This window comes from Pan troglodytes, chromosome X (assembly GCF_028858775.2).
Source record: "Pan troglodytes isolate AG18354 chromosome X, NHGRI_mPanTro3-v2.0_pri, whole genome shotgun sequence".
In the NCBI taxonomy this organism is placed as follows: domain Eukaryota; kingdom Metazoa; phylum Chordata; class Mammalia; order Primates; family Hominidae; genus Pan; species Pan troglodytes.
Genome location: NC_072421.2, coordinates 62368422 through 62381336, shown reverse-complemented (window position 1 = coordinate 62381336; position 12915 = coordinate 62368422). Strand labels below are relative to the sequence as shown.

Below are 12915 nucleotides of genomic sequence, written 5' to 3'. Positions count from 1 at the left end.
AGACATGGGCGAGGCTGTGGAGAAATCAAAACACTTTTTCACTGTTGGTGAGAATGTAAATTAGTTCAACCATTGTGGAAGACGGTGTGTCGATTCCTCAAAGCCTAGAGGCAGAAATACCATTTCATTTGACCCAGCAATTTTATTACTGGGTATATACCCAAAGGAATATATCATTCTATTATAAAGATACATGCACACGTATGTTCATCGCAGCACTTTTCACAATAGCAAAAACATAGAATTAACCCAAACGCTCATCAATGATAGACTGGATAAAGAAAATGTGTTATGTATATACCATGGAATACTATGCACCCATAAAATGAAATGAGATTATGTCCTTTGCAGAGACATGGATGGAGCTGGAAGCCATTATTCTCAGCAAACTAATGCAGGGACAGTAAACCAAACACCACATGTTCTCACCTATAAATGTGAGCTGAACAATGAGAACGCATGGACACAGGGAGGGAAACAACACACACTGTCAGTGGAAGGCAGGCATGGGGATGGAGAGCATTAGAAAAAATAGCTAATGTGTGCTGGACTTGATACCTTGGTGATGAGTTGACAGGTGCAGCAAACTATCGTGGTACATTTTTACCTGTGTAACGAACCTGCACATCCTGCACACATATCCTGGAACACAAAATAAAATAATGAAAAAAAATGAAAAGAAAATACATAAAAAATGAAAAAAAATGAAGAGAAAATAAATAAAAAATGGAAAAAGGAAAGAAAAACTTCTCGAGCAGGGCAAAACCTGACATGATGGTGCCTGAAGTGTCCTAGCGACCTGATGTGAGAAACTCACTTAAGACATTGCCACCATGAAAACAGCTGAGGAAACAAAGGAACCTGCTGAAGCTGAGATCACTGAGCTGTGCTGGGACATGTTCTCCAAAATGGACATTTATCTTACTGGAGAATTGACAACCACCAATGAAGACTATAAGCTCCCAGAAAATGAATAAACTACTCAGCTTGAAGTATCTGGAAATAAAAGATATTGCTATAAACATTAGTAGATACTTAAAGGACTTAAGTTTAAGTTCAGTAGTATGCTGGACTGCAGCCTTATCTGGATCAGATCAATGTCATTGAAGAGCAGGTAGCAGCTCTTGAGCAGACAGCTTAAAAGTTAAATGCATTTTTTTAAAACTGGAAGCCAAGTACAAGAAGTTGGAGAAGCGATGAAAAACTTATTTGTATGGGACAAAGTCTTTTTTAATGTGGAAGATGTTTTATAAGATGTGAATACTGAGGCTGATGAATTGTCAAATCTCCGCAAAATGAAACTATGCTGAACTTTCTAGGAAGATCTCAATGTTGGAATAAACTGTAGGACTGTGGCTACTTCTGTACCTCCTTTGAGGCAGTAACCCTTGAAAACTCACACTTATAACTTCTTATTTTTACCTGAATGCTTCATCATCCATTCAGGATAGAGAATCTCAAAGTTCAAGTAAAATCAAATAAGAGGACCTATTTTCTCTAGTAGTGGTTGATTACCACATTATTTTCCTACATGACTGGTTTTTAAGTTATTGTAAATGATTTTTTTCTGTTAATGATGCTAATATATCCTTAATGAGATTCTAATTTTCTTTTAAAAAACAAAGTAGTTATTTTGCAGCTTATAACCTTGTGAATGTTAGTAATTTACTTTCCCATAATATTACAAATAACATAAACATCTTAAAATAATTCCAGGCTGCATCTTTTAGGTTGAGCAGAAATAGTGAAAGGAATGTTTTGATAGCTTGGTCTATGAAATAAACACCTCTCTTCTCTTCTATGTGAGTCAGATGTTTGGAGATGGATGACATCTTGATAAGTGCTCCCTTTTGGAAATGTGTTAAAGACAAGATATGTATATCTGTGCATGATTTGGGTGGGGAGATGGAAGCTGCCACTCATAAAATATAGCATTTTATAAAATTTTTAACAAACCTGCACATTGTGCACATGTACCCTAAAACTTAAAGTATAATAAAAAAAAATTTTAGAAGGAAGAAATGCTTCTATACCCTGCAGTCATAAAAATATTTTTATTAATATATTTTTTAAAACATTTCAAAGTTTTGCTTTTTCTATTTCAGACCTTGATCCATCTGGAATTGATTTTTGATATATGGAGAAAGATATCCCTTTTTACATATGAACTATCACATCCTTTTAAAATTGAAAACATTTTTTATATTTATGATGTGCAACATTATGTTTTGATACATGTATGCATTGTGGAATTTCTAAGTCAAGCTAATCAACATACACATTATTTCTACACTTATTTATTTATGATTGATTAGTGATGACCATGTACTTAACAATAATTTTATAATCCCAGCACTATCTACAAGTATCCCTTTTTTTTCCTGCTGATCAGCAATGTCTGCTCCAACACATATCAGCTTCATATATGCAAGGGTTTATTTCTGGCTTTCTATTTGATTCCCTCATTCATTTGTCTATACCAGGACCAAGTCTACACTGGTGGAATTATTATAGTTTTATAACGTACTGATACACACTAGATCTAGTCCCCTGACCAGGCAGTTCTTCAAGAGTATTTCGGCTACTATTTAATCTTTGCTGTTCTATATAAACTTTAGAATCAGCTCATCAAGTTCCATGGAAAATGTTTTTTAAATCTTTACTGGGATTTGACTCCACTTTGAATTTTATAGATCTATAGATGAATTGGGGAAAAAAAATCAATATCTTTGTAATATTTAATATTCTAGTCCATGAACTTTTTATATCTGTCCATTTATTTAGGTATTCTTTAACGCCTCTTAGTAAAGTTTTATAATTTATACAGAAAGATATTGCACATATTTTACTAGATTTAGATACTCTATATTTCTATTGCTATTAAGAGTAGTGTCTTTTTAAATTATATTTCACAACTGTTTGTTGCTGGTATATAGAAATGTAGTCCACTGTATGTTCTCCTACCCAAACACAATCAAATAAAATACATAACAGAATAAAATTTGGGAAACTCAAAAAAAAGTGAAAATTCAACAACATTCTTTTAGCAAAGATTCAAAGAAAAAAATCAATCAGAAATTAGAAAACACTTTAAAGTGAATAATAATGAAAATACAACATGCCAAAACTTATAGGATGCAAGTAAAGCAATTCTTAGAAGTAAATTTATAGCTATAAATGCCCATATTAGAAATGAAAAAAAATCTGAAGTCAATAACCTTCCACCTTAAGACACTAGGAAGAGCGAAATAATTCAAGCAGAGAAGGAAATTATAAAGATTAGAGCAGAAATTCATGAAATAGAGAATTTAAAAACTATAGAGAACATCAATGAAACCACAAGCTGGTTCTTTGAAAGATCAACACAATTGATAAATCTTGAAAGAGAAGAGAGAAGACTTGAATTACCAACATCAGGAATAAAAAATGAGACATTACTATGAACCATATGCACAAAAAATGCTTTTAATGAAATACTATAAACAATTCATTCCAACAAATTAGGTAATCCAGACAAAATGGTCAAACTCCTAGATGTACAGAAACTACCAAAACTGAGTCAAGAATAAACAGAAAATGTGAATATCTCTTAAAAATAAAGAGACTGAGCCCGGGCGTGGTGGCTCACACCTGTAATCCCAGCACTTTGGGAGGCCGAGGCTGGCTTATCAAGAGGTCAGGAGGTCGAGACCATCCTGGCTAACACGGTGAAACCCTGTCTCTACTAAAAATACACAAAATTAGCGGGGCGTGGTGGTGGGCCTGTAGTCCCATCTACTTGGGAGGCTGAGGCAGGAGAATGGCGTCAGCCCGGGAGGCGGAGCTTGCAGTGAGCCGAGATAACGCCACTGCACTCCAGCCTGGGTGACACAGTGAGACTCCGTCTCAAATAATAATAATAATAATAATAATAATAATAATAATAAAATAAAATAAAGAGACTGAGTTGTGGTAATATTTTTTTCCAAAATAAAAACCCAGTGCCATATAGTTTCTCTGGTGAATTCTACCAAATGTTTCACAAACTCTTCCAAAAGTATAAAAAGAGGAAACACTTTTCAATTCATTCTATGAGGGCACTACATTACACAGATAACAAAGCCAGGCAAAAACATCTAAAGGAAACTACAGACCAATATCCCTTATAAATACAAATGCAAAAAGCATTAACAATATATAAGCAACTGAATTTAGCAGTATATAAAAAGGATCATACACCATAATTAAGTAGGATTTATCCCAGGAATGCAATGTTAATTTAGCATAGAAAATCAATCTATGTAATACACTCTATTAACAGAATAATATACTGACCATCTCATCAGATGCAGAAAAGTCATTTGACAAAATCTAACACCATTTCATGAAAATAACACTTAACAACTAATTATAAAAGAGAACATCCTCAATTTGCTGAGGCACACCTATGAAAAACCCACATCTACTATCATACTTAATAGTGAAAGATTGAAAGTGTTCTCCTAAGATCAAGAACAAGACAAGGATGTCTTCTCTCACCACTTCTGTTCAAAAGTGTACTAGAGGCTACAGCGAAGGAAATTTGGCAAATACAAAGCCTCCAGGCTTTAAAGGAGTAAGTAAAAGTACATTCATTCACAAGTGACATGATTTGCATTTTGGAAACCCTAAGGAATCCATACACAAAATTATTAGAGCTAATAAACTACCTGAGCAAGCAGTATAAAAGATAAATATTCAAAATTTAGTTACCCTCATGCGCTAGCAATGAACAATACAAAAATGAAACTATATATAGTTTTTTATATTTGATAAACTATATATAGTTTTGATAGTTTTATAGTTCATGTTTGAAATGAAACTATATAAAAATGTATATATATATATGAAACTAATGGAAAGTTTCATACAGGTATATAAACTAAAGGAAAGTTTCATATATGTATTTATATACAAATAATGGAAACAAATGGAAAGTCATATATTATTATTAGCTTCATATATAGTAATATATTATTATTAGTTTTATATGTCTATATTATATATAGCTCATAAATAGTCATATACTATTATTAGTTTCGCATATACATGAAACTAATGGAAAGAAAACAATTCCATTTACAATAGTATCAAATAGTATCAATAGCATCAAAAATAATAACATTCTGAGGAATAAATTTAACAAAAGAAGTGCAAGGTATAAACAAAAAATTACAAAACATTATTAGAGAAATTAAAGAAGACTTAAATTACCAAAATCAGAAATGAAAAATCCTGCATAAATGGAAAGACATCCTGTATTCATGAATGGAAAAATATAAAATTGTTAAGATGGCAATATTCTCCAAATTTTGATCTACTGATTCAATGCAATCCCTATAAAAATCCCAACTGCCTTTTTAAAATAGATTGACAAGACAGTTCTAAAATTCATATGGAAATACAAGAGATCCTGAACACCTGAAACAATCTTGGAAAAGGACAAAGTTAGAGGACTCATATTCTTCATTTCTAATCTTGCTGCAAAGCTACAGTACTTAAGAGTTCATGGCACTGGCATAGGGATAGACACATAGATGTAAGAAATAGAATTTAGAGTCCACTTCTGTGATGCAAGAAGGAGGGACTAGATGACCTTCACAATCCTCTCTAGCTAATCATTCAGTGGTACCAATGGTGGACACATATCCCCTTTGGCGTACCAGGATCCACGTCCCCTTCCTTTTAGCACCCAGCCTCATTGTAAAACAACAACAACAAAAACAACTGTGAGGAGCATCCTGACCAGGCTGCCCTGCTTCCTGCTCCATGGTAGCCCCCTTGGTACCTGTAACCAAGACTAGCCTCCCAGCCTCATTTTGATCCAGGGAGCACCCATGAACCTTAAGTTGAATCCCTGTTTTGTTAAGTTACTCAAAATCGGTTTCCGTCACTGTCAAAGAAATGCTTTAACTGATAAATAAAACATTTCCATATCCTGAACATAAAGATGCCCATTCTTTAATATGGAACTCTTGTCCTATTGCTCACCTTTGTTTTCCTCACTTCTGCCCTTTTTGCTTATCAGCTACTAAGATCCCTTACCTCTCTTCCCCTTTCTAAAGGAGGAAAAGAAAGACGTGATAAATCCAAGATAAACAAAACTATTTACAAGTATAACCTTAAAGATAGCCACTGCAAAAGACATAAAACCCCATAACTGTATTGTTTGAATTAGATTGTGTTCATTTAACTGTTCTTTATGAGCTGGACGCCAGGCACTGTGCTAGCATGGGGGGACACAAATGAATAAAAAATAAGCAGATAAGCCTTTCCTGGAGCAGTTCACAGTCTAGCCTCACTAGACAGATTAAAACTGAAGTTACTTGGCAGTATAGTATCCTCATGTTTTATGATATTTTGCATTATGTCTATTTGACACTTTAATATAAAGATATTAATAAAGTCTCACTTTATAAGCAAAAAGGGTTGAGAATCCACATATAAATCCTTACATTTAGGGTCAATTGATTTTTAACAAGGAAGCCAAGAAATTCACCTGAGGAAAAAAGGGATAACAGTCTTTCCTACAAATGACGCTGGGAAAACTTGATAGTCCATGCAAAGAAATGAAGTCAGATCTGTACCTCACACAAAGTATGAAAATTAACCCAAGATTGATCAGAGAGCTAAATGTGAGAGCTGAAAATATAAAACTTTACATAGTTGTAAAACTTTGTGACTTTGGGTTAGACAATGATTCCTCAGATATGATCCCCAAAACACAAGCAAAGAAAGAAAACTTAGGTAAACTGGACTTTAAAAAATTAAAGCTTTTGTGCTTCAAAGATACCTTAAAAATAAGATGATAACCCACAAATGGGAGAAAATATTTACAATAGGAATAAAAGACAACTAATTCAAACTGGAACTCTTTGGAGAGTTTTCCTCAAGAAAATAAATTTGTTAAATACTTGATATGTCTGAATTTCTTGAAGGATTGAGACCAATGGTGAACAACTTGGGTTGAAGTAGTAATAAGCACATAGAAAACTAATAAATGAGATAGTTATTTACTTCGAGAAAATTAGAGTTACACAGTAAAAGACAAGTAATCATAGTTTACTCTGTGGTTCAGTTTGTGAATAGCTTTACCTGAACATAATAGTGTAAACATTGCATATTTGTAGTACCAAAGTTACAATTTAGTCCTATGCTATTAGGAAGCTACTAGTGTGTGATTGAGGGTGGAGAATGGGGATTGTGAAAGAGAAAAATCCTCATCTTTGTTGGAGGGAATTCAATAGATAATGCCTACATATAAAAAATAAATGAGCAATCACTTCTTTCTTACTTAGAGAGATGGAGATATGTTTACAAAAGAATCATCTAAGAAAGCTGAAAGTGACTGTTTCCAGGGAGTGGGAAATGGCTCATGTGGAGACAAGTAAGGGACGGTTGTTTTCTTAACGAGCCTTGTAAAATTATTTGTCTCTTTGTGTTCTCATACAATTTTGATAAAAATTAAAAGTAAATTTATATAAAGAGATAAAAATCGTTGGAGATATACATGATTTTGAAGATGCTAGAGAACAAAGTTATGGGAATTGAAGCCTATCTTTTTCTGTTAAGTAGAAAATTAAGTAATTTCCTTAGAGTGAAAAGGGTAGAGGGGTATGGATGATGACATTTCAGAAAAGTTGGTGTAGAGAAAAGGAAAGGTGCTTAGTGAAAGATTTTGAACATCACTGAGGGCCTAGCTGAGACTGGAGCTAATGTAATGGAATATGAGTATAGCCTGGGAGCTGGAGCAGAGTATAGAAAATGAACAAGTGGTTTTGCTTGTTTGTTAGTTTTTTGTTTTCAAGGTTGGGAATTTACACTACAAGGTTAAGGGACTGAAGGAATGGATGGTGCCTGTGAGAATGCAATTGAAGTTTTTGCCCCTGAGGTCTGGGCTGGGTAGGGAAGAAAATAAAGCAAAATTGGAATCTGGATAGCCTAAGAGAATAGGTAGTGATTGAGGGAAAATAAAAGATATATATATCCCAGCATCTCCTGGGAATAAAGTGGCAGATTTTGAACCAGACTCCAAATATGACAGCACATGTGAGACAGTGATTTAGATATTTATAGGTGACAGCAGTCAGGATGGAAAGAAGGTGGTAGTATTGGAAGGAAGGAGAGGAGAACTAAGAATAATGGAGGAAATTGGCTCAGATTGCAGTTTGAGGATTGTGGCTCTGCTGATCCTATAAGTAAAATCCAATCAGGACGGTCTCCCAACCCTGTTGATAATCCTGGTTCCCCATGATATTATAAGAATAGTGAAGGAGGAGCAATTTTTGGAATTGAAAATAAAATGTACAGATTCAATGAAAGAAATAGAATTAGTACATATTTGTATGCTAGAATTTGAGTATACAGTTATATGTCTTGATTTTCTATTTTTAATTTGAAAATTAAATTTGAAACTTTTGACTACATAAAATATATTTTTTTCTTTGACACGTAATATTTGTATTTATTATTATTTTATTATTGTAATTATATTTTGGGGGTACAGTGTGATTTTGATACATGTGTACAATGTGTAATAAAGGAGAACAATTAGCATATCCATTACCTCAAATCCTTATCATTTATTTCTGTTAGTAACATTCAAAATTCTCTCTTCTTGAAATTTTAAAAAATACAATAAATTATTGTTTGCTATAGTTACCCTACAGCGCTATAAAATACTGGAGCTTATTCCCCCTATCTAGCTGTAATTTTGTATCTATAACTAATCTTTTTCTATCCCTCTCTTCCCTCCTCTTCTCAGCCTCTAGTAACAACTATTCTACTCTCCATTTTTTATAACAACTTTTTTCAGCTTCCATGCATAAGTGAGAACATGTGATATTTAGCTTTCCGTACCTGACTTATTTCACTTAACATAATGTCCTCCAGTCTTATCCATGTTGCTGCAAATAACAGAATTCCATTCTTTATTATGGCTGAATAGCATTTCATTGTTTATATATACCAGTTTTTTATCCATTTATCTGTTGATGGACACTTAGTTGGATTCCATATTTTGGGTATTCTGAATAGTGCTGCAATAAACATGAAAGTGCAGTTATCTTCTGGACATACTGATTTCCTTTCCTTTGGATATATAACCAGAGGTGGGATTTCTGGATTGCATGGTAGTTATATTTTTAACTCAGAATCTCCGTGTTGTTTTCCATAATGGCTGTATTAACTTACAGTCTCATCCACAGTGTACAAGAGTTTCCTTTCCTTTGCATTATCATCAGCATTTGTTATTTTTTGTCTATTTGATACAAGACATTTAAAAAGAGGTGGGGTGATATCTCACTGTGGTTTTGATTTGCATTTTTCTGATGATTAGTGATGCTGAGCAGCTTTTCATATATTTGTTGGTCATTTGCATGTCTTCTTTTGAGAAATGTCTATTCAAAGTCTATGCCTATATTTTACTAAGATTGTTTCTTACTGCTGAGTTGAGTTCCTTGTATATTCTGTATATTAATCCCTTATCAGGTGAATAGATTGAAAATATTTTCTCCAATTCTTCAGGTTGTCTATTCATTCTGTTGATTGTTCCTTTTGCTATGCAGAAGCTTTTGAGTTTGCTGTAATTCCATTTGTCTATTTTTGTTTTTGTTTCCTGTGCTTTTGAGGTTTCAACCATAAAATCGTTTCCCAGATCAATGTAGTGAATCATTTACCATATTTTTTTCTAGTAGCTTTAAAGTTTGGGATCTTACATTTAAATTTTTAATTCATTTTGAGTTTTTTTTTGTATATGATGAGAGATAGCAATCTAGTTTTATTCTTCTGCACATGGTTATCCAGTTTTCCCAGCACTATTTATTGAAGAGCGTGTTCTTTTCTTAGTGTATATTCTTGGCAACTTTGTCAGAAATCAGTTGGCTGTAAATATGTGGATTTATTTAGGGGTTCCCTATTCTGTTCCATTAGGCTGTGTGTCTTTTTTATGCCCGTACCATGTTGTCTTTATTGCTGTAGATTTATACTATATTTTGAAGTCAGATAGTGTGATACCTCCAGATTTGTTCTTTTTGCTCAGAATTGCTTTGGCTATTCAGGGTTATTGCAGTTTCATACACATTTTAGGATTCTTTACTGTATTTCTCTGAAGAATATCATTGATATTTTGAAAATAATTTCATTGAATCTGTAGATTACTTTGGATAGTAAGGTCAGTTTAACAATATTTATTTCTCCAATCCAGAAACATAACATGTTTCTTCAGGGTTTTTTGTCTGTATCTTCTTCAATTTTTTTCATCTGTGCCTTAGAGTTTTCATTAGATTTTCACACTCTTGTTTAAATTTATTCCATTTATTCCTAGTTATTTTTTGTTGCTATTATAAATGGAATTGCTTTCTTGATTTCTTTTTCAGCTAGTTTATTATTGGTGTATAGAAATGCTACTGAATTTTGCATGTTGATTTTATATCCTGCAACTTTACTAAATTTGTTCATCAGTTCTAGAGTTTATTGGTAGAAGCTTCAGATTTTTCTATATATAACATAATGTCATCTGCAAACAAGAACAATTTAATTTATTCCTTTCCAATTTAGATGTGTTTTATTGTTTGCTCTTGCCTAATTGCTGTGGCTATATCTTCCAATATTATGTTGAATTAGAGCAGTGAAAGTGAGCATCCTTGTTTAATTTCAGTTTTTTCAGAGAAAGTTTCAACTTTTCCCCACTCAGTATGATGTTGATTGTGGGTTGGTTATATATACGGCCTTTATTGTGTTTAGGCATAATCATTCGATATGTAATTTGTTGAGAGCTTTTTTCTTTATCATGTGTAGATGTTAAATTTTATCAAATGCTTTTCTGTGTCTATTGAGATGATCATATGTCTTTTTTCATCTGTTGATGTGATGTGTCATTTTTATTGATTTGCATATGTTAAACAATTCTTGCATCTCTGGGTTGAATTCCACTTTATCATAGAGTATAATCTTTTTGATGTGCTATGAATTTGGTTTGCTAGTATTTTTTATTATTTTTGCATGTATCATCAAGGATATTTGTTGTAGTTTTCTTCTGTTATTTTGTCCTTGTCTGATTTTGGTATCAGAGTAATGCTGGCCTCTTAAATGAGATTGGAATAATTATTCCCTTCCATTTTTTTGAAATTGTTTGAAAAGAATTGGTGTTAGTTCTTCTTTAAATGTTTGGTAGAATTCAGCAGTGAAGCTATCTGGTCCTGTGCTATTCTTTTTGGGGAAACATTTTATTACTAATTCAATTGAATTATTTACTATTGGTGTTTTCAGATGTTCTATTTCTTCCTTGTTCACTCTTCGTAGGTTTTGTGTGTCCAGGAATTTGATAATTTTCTCTAGGTTTTCAATTTGTTGGCACATAGCTGTTCATTATAACCTCCACTGATCATTTTTATTTATGTGGTATAATTTGTAATGTCTCCCTTTTCATTTCTCATTTTATTTATTTGGGTCTTCCCTCTTTTTATTTTAGTTAGTCTACCTAATTTTTTTTAAGTTTTTCAAAAGACCAACATTTTGTTTTATTAATCTTTTGTATATTTTAGTTTCTATTTAATTTATGTCTGCTTTATTTTTATTTCTTTCCTTTTATTAGTTTTTGGGTTTAGTTTTTTCTTGCTCTTCTACTTCCTTGAGGTACATTGTTAGATTGTTTGAATGTTTCAACTTTTATGATGTAGGCATTTATTGCTATACATTTCTCTCTTAATACTCTTTTTACTGTATCCCATAGTTTTTTATATGCTGTGTTTCTAGTTTCAATTAATTCAAGAAACTTAAAATCTCTTTCTCCATTTCTTCCTTGACCCAGTGGCCATTTGGGAGTATGTTGTTTAGTTTCTACCTGTTTGTACAGTTTCCAAAGTTCTCCCTATTATTGATTTCTTGTTTTATTCTATTGTGGTCAGACAAGACACTTGACATAATTTTGTTTTTTCAAAATTTGTGGAAGCTTGTTTGGGGACCTACAATGTGGTCTATTCTGCAGAATGTTTCATATGCTGATGAGAAAAATGTATACACTGCAACTATTGAATGAATTGTTCTGTAAATGGTGGTTACATCAATTTGATGTATAATGCAGTTTAAATATGATGTTTCTTTTTTGATTTTCTATCTATATGATATCTAATGCTGAAAGTGGGGTGTTAAAGTTCCCAATTATTGTTGTATTGGAGTCTATCTCACTTTATTTCTAATAATGCTTGTTTATATATCTACTTGCTACAGTATTGGGTCTACATATATTGTTACTTCCTCTTTCTGAATTAATCACTTTATTATATAGTGACCTTCTTTGTCTCTGTCTACAGGTTTTGACTTACCATCTATTTTATCTAAGTGTAGCTATTGCTTCATGCTCTTGGTTTTCATTTGCATAAAATATTTTTTTTCTATCCTTTCACTTTTTAGTCTGTTTGTATCTTTACAGGTGAAGTGAGGTTCTTGTAGGCATTATATATTTGGGACATATTTTAAATCCATTCAGCCAGTCTATATCTTTTAAATGAGAAATTTAATCCGATTACATTCATAGTTACTATTGATAGGTGAGAACTTACCCTTGTCATTTTGTTGTTTCTGGTTTTTTGTATATACTTTGTTTCTTTCTTTTTCTATTTTTTTTTAACTTTTATTTTAGGCTTGGGGGTAAATGTGAAGGGTTTCTACATATGCAAATTCATGTTATAGGGGTTTGTTGTACAGATTATTTCATCACACAGGTATTAAGCTCAGTACCCAATAACTATCTTTTCTACTTTTCTCCCACCCTCTTATTTTTATTGTTTACCTTTGAGGCTTGGTGGTTTTCTGTAGTGACTGGGTTTGATTTCTTTCTCATTTGTGCATCTGCTCTACAAGTAAATTTTATAATTTTTGATGTTTTTATGATGGTAG

General features: G+C 32.6%; 1 pseudogene; it reads left to right on the top strand.

Moving 5' to 3' along the window:
- Nucleotides 1-833: 833 nt before the first annotated feature.
- LOC100611753 (biogenesis of lysosome-related organelles complex 1 subunit 2-like) lies at nucleotides 834-1200 on the top strand (annotated as a pseudogene).
- Nucleotides 1201-12915: the final 11715 nt, after the last annotated feature.